This window comes from Caretta caretta, chromosome 19, assembly GCF_965140235.1.
Source record: "Caretta caretta isolate rCarCar2 chromosome 19, rCarCar1.hap1, whole genome shotgun sequence".
Classification (NCBI taxonomy): domain Eukaryota; kingdom Metazoa; phylum Chordata; order Testudines; family Cheloniidae; genus Caretta; species Caretta caretta.
In genome coordinates this window covers 12,560,206-12,585,781 of record NC_134224.1, presented here as the reverse complement: position 1 = coordinate 12,585,781, position 25,576 = coordinate 12,560,206, and the positions used below count along the sequence as shown (strand labels likewise).

General features: G+C 42.2%; 1 protein-coding gene across 2 annotated transcripts in view; it reads right to left on the bottom strand.

Annotated features, from left to right (window-relative positions):
• The window catches only part of EPB41 (erythrocyte membrane protein band 4.1), a 191,792-nt gene that overhangs the window by 139,880 nt on the left and 26,336 nt on the right, over positions 1-25,576 (bottom strand). Inside the window, exon 1 of one of the 2 annotated variants that reach the window (XM_075121351.1) lies at positions 4,831-4,929. The exons of the other annotated variant lie outside the window; for it this stretch is intronic. The gene's annotated coding sequence lies outside the window, so the exon portion shown is untranslated. Of the gene's footprint in view, positions 1-4,830; positions 4,930-25,576 lie in introns of those variants that run through there. 2 annotated transcript variants of the gene reach the window in all.

Sequence of the window (25,576 nt, the reverse complement as noted above, 5' to 3'; positions counted from 1 at the left end):
CACTATACGTGAGTGATGACAGAAAGGAGAAATATTCAAAGTAAGCAAAATGTTTGATGTCCTTCATCTGAGCAGATATAAAAATTAAACAAGTCACTGTGCAATATAGGACAATGCAAATTACACTCAAAATGATAATACTGGATATGTTTGCTCTATGTAAAACGTATTTTAAAGGTAAAATGACTAACAGGATTACATAGGGATTTACCATAAAAACGGTATATCAAAATCCCAGCAAAATCCTGTATGAACGTGTCCTACAAGAGCACATCAATCTAAAAACAGAATCTTGTCCCAGTCTAAAAGACGTATGTCTGCACACAGAAGTTAATATTTGATTTTCACACAAACCATTAGTTGTGTTATGCAAGTAACAGTTCATAGTAAACAGAATACAAGTGTAAACAACTGATAGAACGTAAAGACAAACTGTAATAATATTATCTGGATTAACTACAAACCACAGGCATTCCTATCTAATCCATCTGATGGACAAAGATAACTCCTGTCAACATTGCATCCCATTGCTCTTCGCAGCTTTAAGTTATCTTCCTATTAATCAATGCAGTGCAACAAGTGAGAAATATACCACATTATAATGGACAACAGCTATAAACAATCACAAAGAGCTCATCTTTATCCACACATTCAGCCGATGGCATAAAACTAAGATGAAGCAAAGTATGTAGAAAGCACATCACCACAAACAAAGTAGGCTTCAATTTGAAATATAAAAACTCCACATAATACACTCCCTGAAGAGCCTTTGATTTCACAAAAAAGAAAGACCACAAGTTTGAAAACTTTTTATTCTATTTGGTATTTTTCTAACATTTTCAAAAAACTATGTTGAGATTAAACACAGCCCGGGAAGTTTCAGAGGAGCTGGTATGTCTCTAATGAAGTCTGAGGCAGGAAATAAGGTTACAATGGGAGGCTAGATTCATCGTTAATCTATGGCAGGACTAGCATGCCCCCCCAAAATGAACCTCTCCTCTTTAAAATAAAGTGTTCCACAACACCTCAGATTTCTTATCATTGCTTTTCACCATGAATTTGAAAAACAATTTCAGCATGCATCAGTCAACTCCCAGTAGAGTACATCCAGACATTAACCTAACCCAGTGTACACATATAGATTTATTATTCTTTTAGTTAATATAGGCTGGGCAAAAATTCTCAAAACCTAACAGCAAATTTCAAGGGCACATCAGCACACACACAATGTCCAGCAAAAATAGAATCACACTCCTCTGTCCTCCAGAGGTCTGACTGGATTTTGCTAGTCAAGGTGAATCAATGGTCTTGCCACCATTTTAAAAACTCGGTTTTTTGCATGATCATGTTCCAAGAAGGATCATTTCTGGTACCCATCATCTCTGGTATGTTCTTTCTCTTGGGATTCCAACTTCTGGGACTCTTTCCAATAAACAAAAGATGTAAACAATATCATAGTAAAAGGTTGACAGAGCAACCTGCTTTGTGGAAAAGAAAGGTATAACGCAAATTTGTGCTCACAAATAGTCTCTTCAAAGCAAATCCATTTAATGCAGAAGGTGTCAATCCATTATCCTGCATTTGAATATGGATCAGACAAAAGCTGTGCTTTATAACAATCTTCTAAATAGACACTATCCTTACACACTGCTAGCATGTTTATCATACTTCAAGGAATCATAAGGAATTAAGTTTTCACTGTTTGGATTTCTTGGTTTACAAGTAAATACAATTTCCTGAAGGACAGCTCTATTTCATGACTCACTTGTGATCTAAAATATCAGTACAGCATTTAGCTTCTAAAGATCACTCTGACACTTGTGTGCATAAGTACAGAATCTCATTTCATATGAGAATCTGCCTATTATATCAAAATATCTACAGCACTGAAGTGTCCTACGGTTTGAAGCCTCTTATTACTGTACAGTGATTCTTTGATCACTTATGACTGTATTTTTAAGTGTGGTTGCTTACCAGGGAAGTGGCATAAAATCTCAGGTACACATCTACTATAACTTTGAATTTACTCAATAGGGTAATAACTAAAAGAATAAGGTGTGACATAACAGATGGATTCTTCAGCCTTGCAAATTCAAATATAGCCAACTGAAAATATCACATCGACTCATACAAATGCCATTTTAATGCACAATAGCTGTAGTAATTATATATATTAGATGTAGACCTGGGGTAAAATTTTCAAAGGCACTCAAGTGACTTAGGAGTTGAAATTACTTTTGAAAATTGGATTTATGAGTATAAGTCGCAGGCACTTTTGAAAATTTTACCCTAGGTCCCACAATTAAATGGCTCATTTCTGATAAGTGTTTGTTTTTAAACTACAATCATGAAGATTAGATAAACAAAACAAGTAATTCCTGTTTTTCCAATTCAAAATGGTGAATTCAAGTAGCAAACAAAAATAGGTGGATTTGCCTTTGATTAAATTTCATTTATTAATAAAACAAATATCTTTTGTTATATTTGTTAACTACTTGGGCATTTTGTTTTCAGAGGGGAGCAGAGAGAACAAAGAGTGATTTATCCACATCTAACTGTAGCAAAAGATGTTTATCTGAAGTTTATAAAATGTGCCTTGACAGATATTTAGTCATGAGACACTAAAGAAACCAAGCCCTCTTTCTTATTGAAGGCATGCACAAGAGTAGAAACCTGCGAGAAAACCTCAGTGCTTTTTGAGCATCTGTTACATCTTAAATTTCCCAACCAGAGAAATTATAGGTTGACATAGTCCTTATATGAAATAAAATAATGGATTCAAGCATTCATGTGTTCCTTCAGTCCACTAATGTTTTTCCCAATTCAGAGGCAGCACCCAAGTCCAACACACTTAGCAACTGGAATTTTCTTATTAATTTAGGATAATATCATTAAAGAAAACTCAAAAAGCTGGCACAACTGACAAAGCTCCCAGTGAAGTCATGATAAAGTGCATATCACTGAGCCTATGTAAAATTAGGTTTCTAAAAAGCCATCCTTTCTAGAAAAAGCATTCTCTCCAAATATAAGCCATCTTGTGCACTTTGCTAAATCACATGACATAATATTTTGGTGGCATTTCCAGAATAAGGATTTGAATATTCATCAAGACAGAAGTGCAGTAATTGTTTATAAGATATGCATATTAACTTTATATCATAGAAGCATCTAAAAAGTTTTCAACCAGGTCAGACCCCCACCCTGCACTGTACAAACACTGTGGTAGTCCCTGCCCCATAGGGCTTAGAAGAAATCTCTTATGAACAAAAATGTTTCAGAAACACGATGTACGAGTAATTTATAAACCTATTGGTTTATTTTTAATTAAATACCCTTAGCCAAATATCATATGCATGGAGACATTATTTTAATAAAGTGAGTGGCAGTATGAAATTCTACAAACATTAATTTGTTACTTTGCTAACATTTAAAAATTAGAGTTTTATTTGGCTTTTCTTCAGCTACCATAACACTGGCAAACTAGTGAAAAATAATTTAAGATTTAAAAGGAACATAATTTACTTGAAATCTAGTCAATTAAAAAAAAGTTAAAAGCAATTGCTGAGACTATATGTACTCCTGATCGTAAGTACTTCTGGGAATTTCTGTAATTGTACAATGAGATATTTTCTAATTTTAGAAATATACTCTTTCCTTATAGTTTGGGTAAAGCAACAGGTAAGTGATCACACAAGTGAAACTGACTAAACACATAGTGCCATCAAATGCACAAAATGAAGGGAGAAAAAAAAAACCTCACAAGTGTTTCTTTTCTTCTATTCCAATGCTATTTGAAACAACTGTCGAGATAATTTTCAGGCAGATGTGTGATTTTTAAATTGATAATGTCCTTTTGAAATTGTTTTAGTTTTAAATGTTAGTATTCACTTTAAAAAAAACCCTCTTAATTGCAGAGTGTCCCTTTAACATGAACAGAAGCAAATCAAGAAATATTTCAGACCAGTCAAACCCATGACTAAAAGCAGGATGCAACACAGGGAGATTGGTTTAACCCTTTGATCACTAAAGCATTCAAAAATTAATCCCATGTGTAAGCTTTTTTTTTTTTTTTAAATAAAAAGCAAAAGGCAATTTTCTCTGTAGGCAGCGTTCATGCAAAACAGCTTCAGTAACAATAGTACCTGCTTCACCATCACAACGTTCAATTCAACTGCATTGTTTTTGAAATCTCTTCCTCTCAGAGCTCAAACAATTGACGGATTGTGTTTTGAGATTTTTTCAAACCTTTCACCGCCATATCTTCATTCCCACCATCATCCTCCTGCATCTCCCAAACCACCTCCCTCCCACACAATAGACTCACGGAGGTTAGAAAAAGGAAACACCTACTGATTCAACGCATCCATCCCTCTGCAAACGCAGGAAAGCCTCTCCTTCAGAAAGGACGGGGCTGACATGAAATGGACACACACAGCACCTGATCTTGACCATCATCATCTCCTCCTCCTCCCTTAACATCTCGCCTCCCACCACTTCTGCGCTCAGACAGTTTCGGTCCCCTATGGAGCCACCAATCTTCCCTCCCACCGTTCTATGCCATGCTCAGCCCCACTGCAGCGCCGTGCCCCTACCCACGCTCACCTGCCCCACCCCGTGGCCCCACCCGAGACCCCCCCTCACCGCACATGCCCCAACCCCCACCCCAGGCCAACCCCTGCACCCCCCTCCGCCCATGCAGACACCGCAAGCCCCCCTGCACTGACCCTTCTAGGCTGCCCCCTCCTGCCCATTTCCCTTGCACCCACTACCCCCCATTCCCACTAGCCCCCTCAGGCCGCTGCTCCCCAAGCCCGCTACACGCCCCCGTACCCGGCCGGGCGGTCTCTCCTCACACACCGGGGCAGGATAGCGGGGGATCCCGCCGGCTCCAGGCGCGCCGCTGCCTCCTCACCCACCGGCGCCAGCGGCCCCAGACCCCGCGCCCCCTCCCCCCAATAACATAGTAGTAAGTTTCTATTGGCCGGGCAGGAAAGGCGGGGGCGCCGCCGGCTCCGCCATTGGCTGCCGGGAACCCGCGGCTCCCGGAGGAGGGGGGAGGGGCGGCAGCGCGTCGCGCACGCGAGGAAAGCGGGGCGCACTGAGGGGAGCCACGGGAGCGCGCAGTCAGACAGCGGGGCGCGCCCCCCTCACAGGACAGAGGGAGGCGGGAGCCTGCTGTGCCCCACTCCGAGCTGGGGGAGGAGGGTCCCTGTGCCCCACTCACAAGGGGGAGGGGGGAGCCTGCTGTAACGCTCCCTCCCTGACAGGGAAGAGGACTCTCTTTCCCTACTGAAAAATGGGATGAAGGCGGCGAAGTAAAACCTGTAGGACAGGCCACCCACTCCGCCCCCCCGCCAGGCAGCTCCTGCTTCTGCCCAGGCCCTTCCCTGGGCCTGATAATGAACCAAAAAGCACCCATATTACACCCCTGCCCTCCTCCCGGTTACTCAGCCCAGGACACATGGGACCACAGAGAAGCTGCCAAAGCCATTTGGGCCGAGTACCTAGAGGCATTAATGGGAAGGATTGCAGGATATGGAGCCTGAACCCTAACATCTGGCCCAGCTCAGTACTTGTGACAGGAGGGGGTCCATTTCCAGTTGTGCCCCCCACACACACGCATTCAGGGCCTGACCCGGTACACTTGAATTCAACAGAGATCTGTCATTGCCTTTAGCGTATGTTGGCTCCGTTCGCTTCCGAGCCTTCCTAACACTACACCTGCCCCTTTTTAATCAAATCCTGATTTCACATCAATCTTTGTTCTATAGACTGGGGGTGGGGGGGGAGAAAACTCACAACCCCGTAGTTACCCAGGTACTCTGCTCAAGCACCCAGAGGAACCAATCCTTGAAGGATAGTCCTTGGATAGAATGAGGAATTCTTTGGACTTGCCTCCACCCAAACTGGAGCTGACAACACTTGGGCATTGTATACAGCACAGCTACGTCAGTCTGGAATCACACCTCTTCTCATCCCTGCCTTACATAGCTATGCCAGCAAAAGCCTGTAGCAGAGACAGTTATACAGGCAAAAATGGGCTTTTACTCATATTGCTTGAGGGGGGGGGGGGTTAGTATACCATTGCAAAGCACAGCTTTGGCAATGCAGTATACTAGTAAAGGAATAGAGGTAAAATGCTTCTAGTGTAGACTTACCTACAGTGGAAGGTTGTACTGCTTTAACTATACTAGCATAGTTTAGCGGTACAACCCTTGTAGTATGGACGCGGTTGTATTAGTACAAAAATAATCTCTGGATGCAGTTAGACTGGTAAAGTCTAAAGCTTACAAATGGATGCGGGGGGGGGGGGGAATCACATCCTTAAGCAACATAGTTATACCAGTAAAACATTTATGTTTAGACCAGAATTAAAAAAAAAAAGATAGGACACTCAATACCAGTAGTTATTTCAGTGCAAGCTGGTAACTGATTTAGTTATTTCAGTTTGTTTGTAGACAAGCCTCCATTTAGGTGACAGAACCTGTTGGATGCAAATCCATGTCTAGGAATAGTCAGAAACAGTCTTTTCTTCTCTTGGGTTCTGTGGCATGGCGCTGCATGACATGCAAGTTACTGACAGACTGTTTCATGTCACTGAAAAAGTCACAGATGAAGTCCCCACAGGGAAAAGCCCTTTATGAAAAATATGCTCCTGTCTATGCATATTAATATCTGGGTCTCACAAAAGGAGAACTTCCTGAAGTCAGCTATTAGACCATATTATGTAGACTGCCAGTGCTATAGGAATGGATGCCTTTTGAGTACTTCAACTAGATACATCATCTAATCCCAGCTCCTTTAAATCTCTGCTCTAACCCACAACAAACACTGTTCTTTAAGACGAGGTTGAAATGACATGATTACTCCCACTGCTACAGCTAAGAGGATAAAGAGGTGAAGTGTTGATAAGGTAGGGGAGGAGTAAGCAAAAGAACAGCTTTAGAACGTTACAAATACAAATACATTAAAAAAATACACAAATTTAGAAACCCTTCTGACGGATGTCTTAAATCAGAACAAACTTCTTCTACAGCATCCCAGATTTTAGATACAACTTTCTCTATAAAAAACAGAAAAATGTAGTGTAGTTCAGACACATGGAGCTATTCTCCCATAACAATCTACAAAAGAAAAAAAATTTTAAAGATATAAAACAAAGGCCATTAAGTAAGAAATGGAACAGTTACTGTGTCCCCAATCATTCAAACTTTGCTTTTAATATATATCTTTACTAACACAATTAAAACCCCAGGGGGGAGGGGGAGTGAGTACTTGTGAAACAAGCAAACTTTTTTTAAGCAAGGTTCTCAAATATAAAGGGAAGGCTAACCACCTTTAAATCCCTCCTGGCCAGAGGGAAAAAACCCTTTCACCTGTAAAGGGTTAAGAAGCTAAAGATAACCTCACTGGCACCTGACCAAAATGGCCAATGAGGAGACAAGATACTTTCAAAGGGGGGGGGGGGGGGAAGACAAAGAGTTCTCTCTGTCTGTGTATTGCTTTTCCCGGGACCAGAGCAGGAATGCAAGTCAGAACTCCTGTAAAGGGTTAATAAGCAATCTAGTTAGATATGCGTTAGATTCTGTTTTGTTTAAATGGCTGATAAAATAAGTTGTGCTCAATGGAATGTATATTCCGGTTTTTGTAACTTAAGGTTTTGCCTAGAGGGATTCTCTATGTTTTGAATCTGATTACCCTGTAAGGTATTTACCATCCTGATTTTACAGAGGTGATTCTTTTACTTTTTCTTCAATTAAAATTCTCTTTTAAGAACCTGATTGCTTTTTCATTGTTCTTAAGATCCAAAGGTTTGGGTCCGTGTTCACCTATGCAAATTGGTGAGGACTTTTATCAAGCCTTCCCCAGGAAAGGGGGTGTAGGGTTTGGGGGGATTTTGGGGGGAAAGACGTTTCCAAGTGGGCTCTTTCCCGGTTATATTTTGTTAGACACTTGGTGGTGGCAGCAATAAAGTCCAGGGACAAAAGGTAAAATATAGTTTGTACCTTGGGGAAGTTTCAACCTAAGCTAGTAAAAAATAAGCTTAGGGGTTTTTTCATGCAGGTCCCCACATCTCTACCCTAGAGTTCAGAGTGGGGAAGGAACCTATACATGGTGGCAGAATGGTGGGATTAACTTGCAATCATTTTGAGATTTTTTGAACCAGAAGCACAGATTTTAAAAAAGGACTTTTTTTTTTCCTTTGGGCTGCTGGAAAGCAGGTTCTAAGCTGAAAGCAGTTAGAGTTTTTTTGTCTCTGCTTGGGGGCCAGAACAGAGACAAAAGGAAATTGTCTTTTGTGAGCTGAAGTTTTCTCTACCTAAAAGACAGGGTAGTTAACCTCCTGCAGGGAAATTCACAAGTCTTCACAGACCTGAAGAGGTATTTTTTAGCTCAGAGCAAATAGAGGGGTTTTCTGTCTATTTGCCTGGAGACAAAGGTGTTAAAAAAAAAAACCTAAGTATTTTTCTGTAGGCTGACAATCACTATGAGAGAACATAGGTATCCGGTTACAGCACAACCTATATATATATATATATATATAGACAAGCTAAGTTGTTTGTTTGTTTTATTTCTAACTCTCGGGTGTAAAGTTAGTTAAAAACAGAGAGGCTAACATGACGGAAACCAAGGCACAACACAAATTGGAGTTAACCAGACTGGAGGCAGCAAAAGAGGCAGAAAAAGCCCTAGAGGCTGCCCACAGGAAGCTATTGAGGCAAGAGAAAAAGAACTGGAGGCAAGGGAAAAAGAACTGGAAAAGAAAGAAAAAAGAGGAAGCATGCATTGGAGATGGAGAAGGTAAGGGTTGAGCGGAATCTACTGGATAACCCTAACAATCCATCCCCAACAATCCACAAATCGGAGCGACTATGTCCACAGTATGATGAATCCAGCGATATTGCTGAATATTTTCTCACCTTTGAGAGACTGTGCACTCTCCATAAAATTCCTGAAGCTCACAAGATGACCACATTGGTCGCAAAATTGACTGGAAGAGCTCTGGACATATTAAATAAGATGCCTATTGACGAGGCTTCTGACTATAATAAGTTCAAGGATTTGGTTTTAAAGCAATTTCAAATTACATCTGAAACATACAGAGTAAAATTTTGAACCCTTAAGAGAGGGCCTGGACTAAATCATGTGGCTTATCTAAACCAGATGAAGGATCTGTTAGATAAATGGGTCCAAGGAAGCGGTGTCACTAGCTTTGAAGAAATGTGTTATTTGATAGCTCAGGAGCAATTCCTGAATATGTCCAAGGAGGAAATAATACAGTGTTTATGGGATAAGGAAATGGACTCAGCAGAAAGTCTTGCCTCTTATGCTGATCGATACAAGCAGTCCCAGACCACCAGAGAGGCGAGGCAAGACAGAACAAAACATGTGGAGGGAGGAGAGAGGAATAACCCTGGTCACAGTTGGAGCGGATACCCGAAGGGACACTCTCAGACCACCCCCTACTACTGGGGATAGCCCAAGGCCCCTACTACACACCAAGGAATACTCCAGACACCTTATCCTGCCACACCATTCTCCAGCAACCCACCTCGCCCCAGTGATCCGTCAGCTGGACGATGTTTTAAATGTAACAAGCCGGGGCATGTGAAGGCCAACTGCTCCAAGAACCCCAACAGATTACAGTTCATTGCACCGGAATCACAACAGAGGTCCTCAGGCCAAATACCTCTCAGATACCCTTGGAGTGGAGGGAAACTGTGAGCGTGGGCGGGAAGAATGTCACCACGTGGAGGGACACCGGAGCACAAGTGTTGGCTATCCATGCTTCCTTAGTGGACCCCAATTTAATAGACCCAGAGATCCAAGTGACAATTCAACCCTTCAAGTCCAACTCTTTCAATTTGCCTACGGCCAAGTTGCCTGTCCAGTACAAGGGCTGGTCAGAAACGTGGACTTTTGCAGTCTATGATGATTATCCCATCCCCATGCTGTTGGGGGAAGACTTGGCCAATCACGTGAAGCTAGCCAAGAGGGTGGGAATGGTCACCCGCAGCCAGGATAAGCAAGCAGTTAGGCCTAGCTCTGTTCCGGAAACTTCTACCAGAACCTGGTCAGAGGTGATGGAACCAGACCCCATGCCAGCGTCAGCAACAGCAGTAGCGAATCCAGTCCCAGAGACCCAGACAGAGCCAGTCCCGGAACCGGCGGAACAACCAGCACCAGATCAATTGCCAGCACTGAATCCAGTACTTGCCACCCCAACACCAGAGAGCCCCACCGAACCTGAACCGGCAGCAGCCGATAACCCTACACAAGAGGCTCAGCCGGAGCCTGAAACCTAACATAGTGCACCAGCGGAGAGCAGTTCACAGTCAACGGAAACAGCCCCATCCCCTACATTGCTTCCAGAGGGACCAAGCCTAGGTCCACAATCCAATGAGGAACTAATGTCTCCAGCATCAAGGGAAGAATTCCAGACCGAACAGGAAGCAGATGAAAGCCTCCAGAGAGCTTGGATGGCAGCACGGAGCAACACACCACCTCTCAGCTCTTCTAATCGATCCAGGTTTGTTGTAGAAAGAGGACTTTTATACAACGAAACTCTTTCTGGTGAACACCAGGAAGACTGGCATCCTCAGAGACAGTTGGTAGTTCCAACTAAGTACCGAGTAAAGCTCTTGAGCTTAGCCCATGATCATCCTAGTGGCCATGCTGGGGTGAACAGGACCAAAGACCGTTTGGGGAGGTCATTCCACTGGGAGGGAATGGGTAAGGATGTTTCTCCCTATGTCCGGTCTTGTGAGGTATGCCAAAGAGTGGGAAAACCCCAAGACCAGGTCAAAGCCCCTCTCCAGCCACTCCGCATCATTGAAGTCCCATTCCAGCAGGTAGCTGTGGATATTCTGGGTCCTTTTCTGAAAAAGACACCCAGAGGAAAGCAGTACAAACTGACTTTCATGGATTTTGCCACCCGATGGCCGAAAGCAGTAGCTCTAAGCAACACCAGGGCTAAAAGCGTGTGTCAGGCACTAGCAGACATTTTTGCCAGGGTAGGTTGGCCCTCCGACATCCTCACAGATGCAGGAACTAATTTCCTGGCAGGAACTATGGAAAGCCTTTGGGAAGCTTATGGGGTGAATCACTTGGTTGCCACCCCTTACCATCATCAAACAAATGGCCTGGTGGAGAAATTTAATGGGACTTTGGGGGCCATGGTACATAAATTCGTAAATGAGCACTCCAGTGACTGGGACCTAGTGTTGCAACAGTTGCTTTTTGCCTACAGAGCTGTACCACATCCCAGTTTAGGGTTTTCACCATTTGAACTTCTATATGGCCATGAGGTTAAGGGGCCATTACAGTTGGTGAAGCAGCAATGGGAGGGGTTTACACCTTCTCCAGGAACTAACATTCTGGACTTTGTAACCAGCCTACAAAACACCCTCCAAACATCTTTAGCCCTTGCTAAAGAAAACGTACAAGATGCACAAAAAGAGCAAAAAGCCTGGTATGATAAACATGCCAGAAAGCAGTCCTTCAAAGTAGGGGACCAGGTCATGGCCCTAAAGGTGCTCCAGGCCCATAAAATGGAAGCATCGTGGGAAGGGCCATTCACGGTCCAGGAGCACCTGGGAGCTGTTAATTATCGTATGGCATTCCCCACCTCCAACCGAAAGCCTAAGGTGTACCATATTAATTCTCTAAAGCCCTTTTATTCCAGAGAGTTAAAGGTTTGTCACTTTACAGCTCAGGGAGGAGATGACGCTGAGTGGCCTGAAGGTGTTTACTACAAAGGGAAAAGTGCTGGTGGCATGGAAGAGGTGAACCTCTCCATGACCCTTGGGCGTATGCAGCGACAGCAGATCCAGGAGCTGTGCACTAGCTACATGCCGATGTTCTCAGCCACCCCAGGACTGACTGAACGGGCATACCACTCCATTGACACAGGTAATGCTCACCCAATTAAAGTCCAACCTTACCGGGTGTCTCCTCAAGCTAAAACTGCTATAGAATGGGAGATCCAGGATACGCTACAGATGGGGGTAATCCACCCCTCTGGCAGTGCATGGGCATCTCCAGTGGTTCTAGTTCCCAAACCAGATGGCGAGATACGTTTTTGCGTGGACTACCATAAGCTAAATGCTGTAACTCGCCCAGACAACTATCCCATGCCACGCACAGATGAACTATTAGAGAAACTGGGACGGGCCCAGTTCATCTCTACCTTAGACTTAACCAAGGGGTACTGGCAGGTACCGCTAGATGAATCTGCCAAGGAAAAGTCAGCCTTCACCACACATCTCGGGCTGTATGAATTTAATGTACTCCCTTTCAGGCTGCGGAATATACCCGCCACCTTCCAAAGACTTGTAGATGGTCTCTTAGCAGGATTAGAAGAACATGCAGTTGCCTACCTTGACAATGTGGCCATATTTTTGGACTCCTGGGCAGAACTCCTGGAACATCTACAAAAAGTCTTCGAGCGCATAAGGGAGGCAGGACTAACTGTTAAGGCTAAGAAGTGTCAAATAGGCCTAAACAGAGTGACAGTTCCTTGACCCACCTGGTGTCCAAGGTAAATCAACCCCCTACAGGCCAAAGTGGATGCTATCCAAAAGTGGCCTGCCCCAAAGTCAAAGCAACAGGTCCAATCCTTCTTAGGCTTGGCTGGATATTACAGGCGATTTGTACCACAATACAGCCAAATCGCCACCCCACTGACAGACCTAACCAAAAAGAAACAGCCAAATGCCGTTCAGTGTCAGAAGGCCTTTAACCAGCTTAAAGCAACACTCATGTCTGACCCTGTGCTAAGGGCCCCAGACTTTGACAAACCATTCCTAATAACCACAGATGTGTCCGAGCGTGGTGTGGGAGCAGTTTGAATGCAGGAAGGACCGGATCAAGAATTCCATCCTGTAGTGTTTCTCAGCAAGAAGCTGTCTGAGAGGGAAAGCAACTGGTCAGTCAGTGAAAAAGAATGTTACGCCATTGTCTATGCTCTGGAAAAGCTACGCCCATACGTTTGCGGACGCCGTTTCCACCTGCAAACCGACCATGCTGTGCTACAGTGGCTTCATACCGCCACGGGAAATAACAAACAACTTATTTGGTGGAGTTTAGCTCTCCAAGATTTTAATTTCGACATCCAACACATCTCAGGAGCTTCTAACAAAGTGGCTGATGCACTCTCCCATGAAAGTTTCCCAGAATCAACTGGTTAAAATCGTCCTTGAGATGTGGAAAATATTGTTAGTCTTCGTACTAATATACTTGGTAGTATATTTAGAGGTGCATGTGTCTATTAACTCGATTTTCTCCTAGAGCTCCAGGAAGAAATCCCAGCCAGCGTTTCACCCCATCTGTGATTTGGGGGGCATGTCATAAATATAAAGGGAAGGCTAACCACCTTTAAAGCCCTCCTGGCCAGAGGAAAAAAAACCCTTTCACCTGTAAAGGGTTAAGAAGCTAAAGATAACCTTGCTTGCACCGGACCAAAATGACCAATGAGGAGACAAGATACTTTCAAAGCTGGAGGGGGGAGAGGGGGAAACAAAGGGTTCTCTCTGTCTGTGTGTTGCTTTTGCCGGGACCAGAGCAGGAATGCAAGTCAGAACTCCTGTAAAGCGTTAATAAGTAATCTAGTTAGATATGCGTTAGATTCTGTTTTGTTTAAATGGCTGATAAAATAAGTTGTGCTGAATGGAATGCATATTCCAGTTTCTGTGTCTTTTTGTAACTTAAGGTTTTGCCTAGAGGGATCCTCTATGTTTTGAATCTGATTACCCTGTAAGATATTTACCATCCTGATTTTACAGAGGTGATTCTTTTACTTCAATTAAAATTCTTCTTTTAAGAACCTGATTGCTTTTTCATTGTTCTTAAGATCCAAGGGTTTGGGTCTGTGTTCACCTATGCAAATTGGTGAGGATTTTTATCAAGCCTTCCCCAGGAAAGGGGGTAGGGCTTGGGGGGATTTTGGGGGGAAAGACGTTTCCAAGTGGGCTCTTTCCCGGTTATATTTTGTTAGACGCTTGGTGCTGGCAGCAATAAAGTCCAGGGACAAAAGGTAAACTAAATAGTTTGTACCTTGGGGAAGTTTTAACCTAAGCTGGTAAGAATAAGCTTAGGGGTTTTTTCATGCAGGTCCCTGCATCTGTACCCTAGAGTTCAGAGTGGGGAAGGAACTTTGACAGAGGTAAATTTGGGTCCTTTTCTTCAAAAGGATATAATTGTTAGTCTCTCTTTTGAGAACAATGCCTGTACTCACATGAAAAAGTTTCCATGCCATGGTCTGGAGACTTGTAGGGTACATAGTGTTTTCTATTGTACTAATGGTGGAACGATTAAATCTTCTCTCTTTGAATTTGTCAGTAGAAAATAGGTATACGATACAATTTTACATTGTTTATCATGTCAGCTCCAGCAAGACCTCATCGAGATGGATTTCCTCGCATATAAAGTACCAACAAAGAGAAAGCAACTGCTTTGTCTCACATATTTACATAATCCGCAACAGACCTCATGGCAACAAAAGCCTTTTGGAGCAAAATGGGAAGAGATTTAAACTATGGATCAGTTTTCTGTTTGCATTAAGATCAACTCCGTCCCCACCCCTCTGTCCTACCCTATTAATATACAGTACTGAGGTGCTTCCTGCTTTGGGGTCAATTAGCATTGCACTTCCACCCCTCCGCACTGAAGTTTATTTCAACAGCATGCTAGCAAGGGCCAATTTTCAAACTTTAGGTTTTCATCTGGTACCTGATACTTTCCAAACAATCCAGGGTACTTTCATTATCTCATGAAGAAGTCACATCCCACTGAAAGACGCCCACCCTGATAGGATTACTTACTATGGCAAGGCCCTCTCTATAAAGCTTGCAACCAGCTTTCATTACAGGTTAACACTGTTGAGAGACTTACAAATATTTCACAGCTTTTCCTTATCAATGTTGCCATCTTTTGTAATTTTAAATCATAAATCTCATGATATTTTGTGATTTTCATAAAGCCCCAGCTCCAAAACTCATGATGTACGAATCAGTTTCATTAAAACAGTTTCTAGCCTTCATGCTTATAGTGAAGTACTTGAAAATGTGAGCACTAAAAGCTCAAAAACAAATCTAAAATAAGAACCCCAGTTTTTAAAAATCTAATTTTGAAACCAGTTTCAATTTTTTGGGTCCTGACTCACAATTTTTGAATAATTGGCGTTAGCAACACTTCTTGCAGGTAAGTCCAAATTAGACTTTGAAAGCTTACAAAGATATCACACAACACTGGGCAACAAAATGGCAGAGGAAATTCATTGTTGATAAATGCAAAGTATTGCATACTAGAAAACATAATTACCTATACATACAAAATGATGTGGTATTAGTTGGCTGTTAGCACTGAAGAACAATCTTGGAGTCATCATGGATAGTTCTCCAAAAACATCTACTCAACGAGCAGCGGAAGTCGAAAAAGGTAACAATATTAGAAATTTTTCAGAAAGCGATAGAAAAGAAGACAGCAAATATGATATAAATCCATGGTACCCCCACATCTTGAATGCTGAGCACAGTTCTCATCACCCCATCTGAAAAAGATATATTAGAATTGGAAAAGTCCAGAGAAGGGCAATAAAGATGATTAGAGTTATGGAACAGCTTCCATATAAAGACAGCTAAAAAGATGGACCATTCAGCCTAAAAAAGAGACAGCTAAGGGGGAAGACATGATAGAGGGTTGTAAAATCATGAATGGTGTGGAAAAAGTGAATAAGGAAGTGTTATTTACTCCTTCAAGTAACACTAGAACCAGGGGTTATGCAATGAAATTAATAGGCAGCAGCTTTAAGACAAATATAAGGAAGTATTTCTTCACACAACAGTGTCAACCTGTGGAACTCATTGTCTTAGGATGTGAACGCCAAAAGTTTTACTGGGTTCAAAAAAGAATTAGATAAGTTCATGGAGGATAGGACCATCAATGACTATATTAGCCAAGATGGTCAGGAACACAACCCTATGCTCTGGGCGTCCCTAAAACACTGACTACCCCAAGCTGGAACTGGAGGACAGGGGATGAATCACTTGATAATTGCCCTGTTCTGTTCATACCCTCTGAAGCATCTGGCATCGGCCACTGACAGAAGACTGGGCTAGATGGAATATTGGTATAACCAATTACGACCATTCTTAATAGAGCAAAATGAATGTTAAACCTGTTCGTTTGTTTTTTTTAAGTACTAACTGTAGTTATACATATTTCTAACTTGGGGGGGGGGGGGAGGGTGCACATCCAAAACATTAAAACCGATATTTAACTCTACAGTGTTAGGAGACAGTTTGTATCAAAAACTCTTTATATAATTGATCTATTGATCTATACTGTATATTAACCCAGATTGGGAGACACTGTTTAAACTGGTTCTTTCATAACAGTACTAACATTATATGGAATTTTGATTTAAAAAGTTACCTGTTACATCATATACTGTACAATTTAAATGAGACAAGCATATTACATAACATTAAAAACCCTACATGAGCATTTAACACAACACTACCCAATATTAGTTCCCATCCAAGTTAAAAAACAACATTAGGCAAATTGACTAAAAATTACTTTGGTATAAACTCAGATCTGCCCCATTTTTTAACTTTCACTTTAGGTTTTGGCTCATTTTCAAACCTCCTCCTTCCTACACATCCCCAAACTGACCTCTGAAATCCCATAGGAAGTCATGGAAATTTCTTAAATTCCTAGCTATAAACAGTTTGATCCATGCCAAGACAGGACTGCAAATATTTAAAGAACTTCCCTATTTGTTGCAATTTTTTTATGCAAGTTAGAAATCACATTATACAACCCAATTAGAAACTCAGTCGTATTAATGAATCATGAAACCTCAGTAGCTGAATGCTGTTATTTTAACAAGGGTTATAAGCATAGAAATCATATTCCTTTTTAGCATGTACATGTGCAGCTAAGGCAGCAGACTATTTTACTGAAAACCACAAGGTAGTTCCAGGCCAGCAGCAAACTCAGGACTCTTGCAGCCTTGATTGGTGAAGATCAACAGGGTCTTGCAGAGAAGGCGGCCGGGGGAAGAGGTAAAAAGAGAGTGAAAAGAGGGAGGGCAAGTAAGCCCAATGTGCTGTTTTTAAAAACAAGCCATCCTAGCAGTTTAAATATGGTGCATTTAATAGTGGATTTAGAAGCCTTTTAGAATGTACATTATGATGTAAGAGAACTCTTGCCCTAGACAAATAAGAGCTCAAATAATAAAAATCTTAGGGAGTTATTTTCTATGTTCTGCTAAGACACCACAGAATATACAATATAGTAGGATTCCCACATTCAAGCATGCAGTTAGAAATCGGGGGTCTTCTTTTATTTCAGTGCCTGTTAGCTTTATGTTAAAAATTTAACAATCAACAACAATGCGCTCTGCTCTGAATAAAACTCACCTGCCATGAAGAACTGATCTAAACAAGGAGCTTACCATCTAAAAAGGAATTATTTGTGTGTGCGTGCTTAGGGTTTTTTAATGTGAAAACACTTAGGGTTTCTTAATGTGAAAAACAGGAGAATCTGGGGTGGGGGAGGTGGGGGAGATCAAAATTGACATACATTATAAGAAATAACAAAATTAAGTGACCTGAAGCTGAATGGTAACTAAAGTTTAAAAGAAAGAAGAACAGCCACACAATCAGTATTTATTGTGAACTGGCTAGAAGTAATTGAAAACGTCAGCTTGTCTTTTCTACACTGGTGCACGAATTAGGTCAAACCAGCAGGAGCAACATTAAGTAGTGCAAGCAAACAATCTGGGGGAAGTGAGTGGTTTTGTCTCGTCAACGATTGGCTTTTCAGCCCTGGCTCTACGGTTCACATTCACTGGTATAATCACAAATGTTGATTCAATTGGTATCAGAAGATTATGAAGAGGTCTAAAGGAAATCTCATTTCAATTTGGCATGGCATAGTAGGACCAATCTACTTTGGTCTAATTCTGATATATTTCTGTCAATAAATAGAGTACATGACCTCTCTCCCTTCTCAGCAAGTCATTTAAGATCCAGATTCCCAGTATAATTTCCCCTCCATTGAGAAGTGTACAAATTGACAATCACTGTGTGTGAGAAAATTACTGTTGACAAAGACTTTAATAATCTGCCATAGAGATAAAGTTACAAATATGTGGAAAATATTTCTATAGCTTTTGAAAGCTTATGCAGATAGTGCTTTGTTGTGACACAAGAGCAACCTTTCGGGATGACGGCTTTTAAAAACCTGTCACATCATGATCTAAGAAATGAAGTTGAAGAGATTTATTAGATCGTCAGCCCAGTTCATTATTAGTCTCTCAGGTAAGTCATCTCTCCAGTGTATTCTCTCCCCAGTGTTTTATTATGGAGCCACAACAGCAACCCTACAGTTAATGTTAAAAAATAACTCGCCATTAAAATCCTAAATTTGGCACACTGCATCAACTTTTGCCAAAGCCAGATCATTTTTCTGGAAGTTTTCATGGGGTGGTCTTTTACCAGGGAAGACTCTCCTTCCCACCCCCATTTTGCATCATTTTGACTATTTAATCGTGATCAGATTTTAACAAATCCTGATCATGCATTTTTCTAACATGTTCCTTTTTGCAACAGAATCTCTCAAAAGGCAGTTTGGCCCAGAAACTCCCGATTTGGCTTTTTCTAGTGTCCTCAAAGAGTCATTTAAGTATTTTCCAAAAAATCAAAGGGTTAATTTCAGCTCTGCACCTATGAGAACTAAGGCTTGGTCTATACCAGTGGTTTTCAAACTGCAGGTCACGACCCACTACTGGGTCGTGGAATGTAAGGCACTGGGTCGCAGCGGCTCTCGTCACCACCACCAACTGGGCCGTTAGAAGTCCCATCAGCGGTGCTGCCCAGCTAAGACAGGCTAGTTCCTATCTGTTCCGACACCGCACTGTGCCCCAGAAGCGGCCAGCAGCAGGTCCGGCTCCTAGGCGGGAAGGTCACGGGGCTCCGTTCGCTGCCCCCGTCCTGAGCACCAGCTCCGCACTCCCACTGGCCGGGAGCCCTGGCCCCTCCCAGAGGTTGTCAACTCTTACCATTTTAAATCACAGATCTCACAACAGCCGGTGGGTTACTTCTTAAAGCTCCAGCGGTCATGTTACTACTTTTAAAAATTAGGTTTCTAGCCCTCACGGCTGTGAAGAAAAAGTCTGAAAATCATGAACTGGCAGTTCAAACAGCAAAATGCATATTAAGATCATGATTATTTGGGACCTGACTCATGATTTTTGAATGCTTGGGGATGGCAATACCAAGTCTCTCTGATAGTAGTCACAGAGTGCAGAGATGTCACTTAATTTGGTTCATGGTGTATATCTGGCTCACTTGATGGATTTTTCTGCCCCCGCTATAAAATGGGTCAAATTTTCAGCTCTGAAGCACCCTGAAATCACGGGTCTTGTCTAAAATTTGCTAGTAAGCTCTTCCACGTAAGGCCTGTCTCTTCTTATGTTTTTATACAGCACCCAGCATGGTAGGGCTCCTTGGCACAAATCCAATACAAAATATTTAATATTAAAGAATAATCATGCCTTCCCTGGAATAAACAATCAGCTGTTCCCTTTCATTTCCTTCAACTGACAACTAGTCAGGTTCTCTACCAGCACAGGGTAAGAACAGACAAAAGAGCAGAGTTCTTTTTAAAAAAAAATTACAGGTGCAACTTTAGCCATTTATTTATTGTGTTCATTTATAATCTCCTTTTAGATTCACGGACATCTTAATTCCATTTAAGTAGTAATTTGTCTGGGAATTCAAATTAGTTTTAAATGCCCGGCAGGGAGAGGGAAGGGGAGATGAGTAGTAAGGTTACCACCACTTCCCTTGGGAAATTTTTCCACAGCCTAGTGCAGGGGTGGCCAACCTGTGGCTCTGGAGCCACATGCGGCTCGTCAGAAGTTAATATGAGGCTCCTTGTACAGACACCGACTCCAGGGGTGGAGCTACAGGCGCCAACTGTCCAATGTGCCCCGAGGGGGTGCTCACTGCTCCACCCCTGGTTCTGCTACAGGCCCGGCCCCCACGAGGCACTGGGAGCAGGGGCGGGGGGAGCTGCTGACGTACTACTGTGGCTCTTTGGCAATGTACACTGGTAAATTCTGGCTCCTTTTCAGGCTCAGGTTGGCCACCCCTGGCCTAGTGGATCTTGCTGTATTAAGTGTACCCTGATATTCAGCCTACGTTTTCTTTTATTCATATACATTTGCGTAATTACATTTGATCAATTAAGTCCCTATTTATGAACTTAGCTTCTGAGTAAATCAAGTCAGTATCATATGCTTCTTGTTTTGCACGAAATCACTGTTCATTTCATCAGTTTGCTCAGCACATGATAGGAGGTAGGCTACGTAAGCAATCAAGGAGAAAAGAATAAGAAAGGGCAATAGTAACAAAAACTAGAAAACAAGCAACATTCAGTAATATTAACAAACCTCCAAATATTAAGTTTTGAAAAACTTGCTGTGGACTAAAGCACATCCCCTGGCCTGATATATCATTTCACGAGATAATCCATGAAAGGTCAGCGTTTTAATGTGTTACTGGGCCAAACTATCAAAGAGTTAAACAGTCTATGAACAAAAAGAAAAGGAGTACTTGTGGCACCTTAGAGACTAACCAATTTATTTGAGCATGAGCTTTCGTGAGCTACAGCTCACTTCATCAGATGCATACCGTGGAAACTACAGCAGACTTTATATATACACAGAGAATATGAAACAATACCTCCTCCCATCCCACTGTCCTGCTGGTAATAGCTTATCTAAAGTGATCATCAGGTGGGCCATTTCCAGCACAAATCCAGGTTTTCTCACCCTCCACCCCCCCCACACAAATTCACTCTCCTGCTGGTGCTAGGTGCTGGTGAATTTGTGTGGGGGGGGTGGAGGGTGAGAAAACCTGGATTTGTGCTGGAAATGGCCCACCTGATGATCACTTTAGATAAGCTATTACCAGCAGGACAGTGGGATGGGAGGAGGTATTGTTTCATATTCTCTGTGTATATATAAAGTCTGCTGTAGTTTCCACGGTATGCATCTGATGAAGTGAGCTGTAGCTCACGAAAGCTCATGCTCAAATAAATTGGTTAGTCTCTAAGGTGCCACAAGTACTCCTTTTCTTTTTGCGAATACAGACTAACACGGCTGTTACTCTGAAACCAGTCTATGAACAGATTATCTACCCTCTGAAGAACAAAATTTCCCCTCTTACAATACAGCTTGAAAGTATTAAAATTCACAAATGGCCGCCACTAAGACAAAGCACACAATTTATCATGGCATCTGTAGTGCTGCTTATGCTTAATGCTGTGAATACCACTGTAAGGCCAACTGTCACAGGGCACCAAATGTTGATAAACCACCACCACATGATAACCAGCATAAGTCTGTAAATTTTAGAAATAGTTCCACTTCTCAAAGAAATTATATCAGTAAAGTAGCTAGCACAATGGGCCCTTTTGTTGGTCAGGTAACAGCTTTACTGCATCTGATTTCCAAGAAACTGAGCTTAGATTTTCATTATTTTTTTTTTAAAGTTACTAAGTTTATCAGTGTTTCTCTTTTTTCAAACCATGCCTTTTGCACTTAAGTGTTCAATTTTCATGTCTCTTTTTAATAGATTGCAGAGGAATTCTGCTAAGAACCTTGATGTTATTGCAAAAGGATGTTCCAACCATAAACACCAGCCTCCTAAACCAAAAACACAAGCAGACAGACAGTTTTGTTGAAATTACAGCTGTATCTCAAGCTAGAGGACAAAGCTCAACTGTGCAAGATTTGTTGAAATAAACCTGAAAATAAAAAAAACTTTTAGTGCCACCTAGGGGGACCAATAATAAAACAGAGACAGAAGAACTGTATTACAAGCAATCTCTGTGGCTGCTGTATTTATTTATCCATCAATAAAAATTAGCTTATTCTGGAGAGAAGCTAAATGTTACTTACATCTACCTGGTAGAATTGCTACATTTATAAAATGTCTCAGGAATTGTTACACAGACTTCTAAGATGGTGTTTCCCTTCCAAAATTAAAATAAAGAAATCTCTAGCTGTTATGGTTCTTAATAAAAAACATTCAAGATATGGCGAGTGTAATCGGTGAAGTAGTGTCTGCCTAAGCTTGTAGAGAGCCTGAAACAGTAGTGCTAAGATGTGAGCTGCCCAGTTGTTTAAATGGGTTCTAACTCAGATGCCAGCCACAGTGTCTTACATCAAGTGCTTCTCAACCAAGGGCACATGATGTACCCCCTGGGAGTACGCAGAGGTCTTTGGGGGTACATCAACTCATCTAGATATTGGCCTAGTTTAGAAAACGCTACATAAAAAAGCTCTAGCGAAGTCAGTACAAACTAAAATTTCATACAATGACTTGTTTATACAGCTCTACATACTATACATTGAAATGTAAGTACAATATTTATATTCCAATTGGTTTATTTTATGATTATATGTTAAAAATGAGAACAAATTTTCAGTAAGTGTACTGTGACACACTTGTATTTTTATGTCTGATTTTGTAAGCAAGTTGCTTTTTAGTGAGTTGGAGGTATGCAAGACAAATCAGACTCCTGAAAGGGGTACAGTAAACTGGAAAAATTGTGAACCACTGTGACAACACTTAATTTTTTTCCCCCACAGTTTACCAACGCCTTTAAGAGGCAGAAGATGATGTAAGATATGTAGGCCTTGAAAGAAAAACAAAAAGAAAAACAACACACACTTGGCTGGGTCAGAGGTGAGAAAAACAGAACACACATTTTACAAGTTTGAGAAAAACACTGCACTAGTTTGTCACTGTGGAATTTAAAACAAACTAAATAACCTGAGAGAACGATTACTGAAGGATAACCCAGTAGTACAGTTATCTGTTTATACATATGATGGTAGCACCTTCTGTTCTTGTATTCTTTAGAAGTTTTTGATGGGAATGGCTGTATCTCCACTGTGTGTACTGCCTGGATGGATCCACAAGATCTCTCTGTAGTTAAGGTATAATAAAGCAGCGGTCAGAAAATTTCCTGATTACCCCCCCCCCCCCCCAAAAAAAGGTAATTCACTGAAATTTTGCATGGGAATGTTGCTATCGATGAAATTCCAACAGAAACCCAGCAGGTTTCGAATGGAACCCAGTCTGCACGACAGGTTTTAACTTTCTCAAACTGAAACTTTAGAATTCCCATTCCACTGGGAATTTCAAAGTTTAATTTTTTTTTCCCATTTCAGAATGGATTTTTTTTTTCTTTAGTTTTGGAATCCCCACACCCAAGGAAGTTTCTGTTTCTGGCCAGCTCTAATTTAACCCAAGTTCTGCTCTCAGTCACCCTAGCATAACTACAGAACACTGATTTCAATTGAGTTCTTCTAAATTTACAACAGACCACAGAATCCCACTATCACAGGATAAGTATAAGCATGTAACAGCTGCTGGGAAGTGAGAAACATCAGTGAGGTGGGAAAAGCTTGGAGTAGGCAGAGAAAAGTCTGGCAATATTACATATTCTGCAGTGGGAACTTGCAATGTTCACAGCATACAAATATAGAAATTAGATAGCATAAAATACTCTTGTTGGAAGGTTGCAACATAAACTCCAGAACTTCAACACACAAGAAACAAAGAGGGCGTGGGGGTGACTGGCAGCCTAAGGCAGAGAGGCACAACTTTCCCCACCCACTTTAAAATGGCTCTTTCCAGGCAAACTCTGAGCACATGCTTTGCTACAGAGCCCCCTAGCCTGCAAGCAGGGCCCTCTTCCCCATGCACACTCTTAAAGTGATGGCTTGCAATTCCAACACGGTCTTCAATACACCGCAAGACTATTCTCACATAGGGAGGAAATTTTCTAGTGGAGGTTCTTGAGATACCCTGACAGGCCAGCAAGTAGTGATCCCCACCCCCGCTCAATGCTTCGTCTTCTGTGCCCTGTGTGCCATTAACGGGGTGAGCCTAGGAAGAGGAATTCAATCCTTGACTGTTGCCACTTCCTCATCTTCCTCCTCAGGAGTCTCAACTTACGCCCCTCTCCCCCATTTCTACATGGCCTTAGGAACCCAACGTCCCATCCAACCAATCCCCAATCTCTCATTCAGTACTGAGCTGTTGGCGCCGCCTCCGATAGGCCCATGTTGCCAGCCTCCATCATCTACTTATTACATCTTCAAACCACCATCCTCATGCTTCCTCCCACTCTGGAGAGGCATTCCCTGTACACATTTGCAAAGCTACCTCATTGTCTTCCTTCATAGCCCTCCTCAAAACTCTCCTTTCCTGCAATGCCTAAAAAAAGGGGGTCAACCATTAGAGTGCTAGTGGGCAGAAACCACTACGCATCATGGGGGCCAATTCTGTCTCACTGTTTCCCGGTACTGCCTAATCTGGGGGGGGGGGGGGGGAGAATAAACATGGGGAAATAGTTTTACGTTGTGTAATGACGCATCCATTCCCAATCTTTATTCAAGCCTAAGTTAATGGTGTCCAGTTTGCAAATTAATTCCAATTCAGCAGTCTCTCCTTGGAGTCTGTTTTTGAAGCTTTTTTGTTGAAGAATTGCCACTTAGGTCTGTAATCAAGTGACCAAAGAGACTGAAGTGTTCTCCGACTGGTTTTTGAATGTTATAATTCTTGACATCTGATTTGTGTCCATTTATTCTTTTACGTAGAGACTGTCCAGTTTGGCCAATGTACATGGCAGAGGGGCATTGCTGGCACATGATGGCATATATTTCATTGGTAGATGTGTAGGTGAACGAGCCTCTGATTGTGTGGCTGATGTGATTAGGCCCTATGATGGTGTCCCCTGAATAGACATGTGGAAACAGTTGGCAACGGGCTTTGTTGCAAGGATAGGTTCCTGGGTTAGTGGTTCTGGTGTGTGGTTGCTGGTGAGTATTTGCTTCAGGTTGGAGGGCTGCCTGTAAGCAAGGACTGGCCTGTCTCCCAAGATCTGTGAGAGTGATGGGTCGTCTTTCAGGATAGGTTGTAGATCCTTGATGATGCATTGGAGAGATTTTAGTTGGGGGCTGAAGGTGACGGCTAGTGGCGTTCTGTTATTTTCTTTGTTGGACCTGTCCTGGAGTAGGTGACTTCTGGGTATTCTTCTGGCTCTGTCAATCTGTTTCTTCACTTCAGCAGGTGGATACTGTAGTTGTAAGAACGCTTGATAGAGATCTTGTAGGTGTTTGTCTCTGTCTGAGGGGTTGGAGCAAATGCGGTTGTATCGTAGAGCTTGGCTGTAAACAATGGATCGTGTGGTGCGGTCTGGGTGAAAGCTGGAGGCATGTAGGTAGGAATAGCGGTCAGTAGGTTTCCAGTATAGGGTGGTGTTTATGTGATCATCACTTATTAGCACCGTAGTGTCCAGGAAGTCCAGGATCTCTTGTGTGGACTGCTCCAGGTTGATGGTGGGATGGAAATTGTTGAAATCATGGTGGAATTCCTCAAGGGCTTCGTTTCCATGGGTCCAGATGATGAAGATGTCATCAATGTAGTACAAGTAGAGTAAGGGCATTAGGAGATGAGAGCTGAGGAAGCTTTACTCTAAGTCAGTC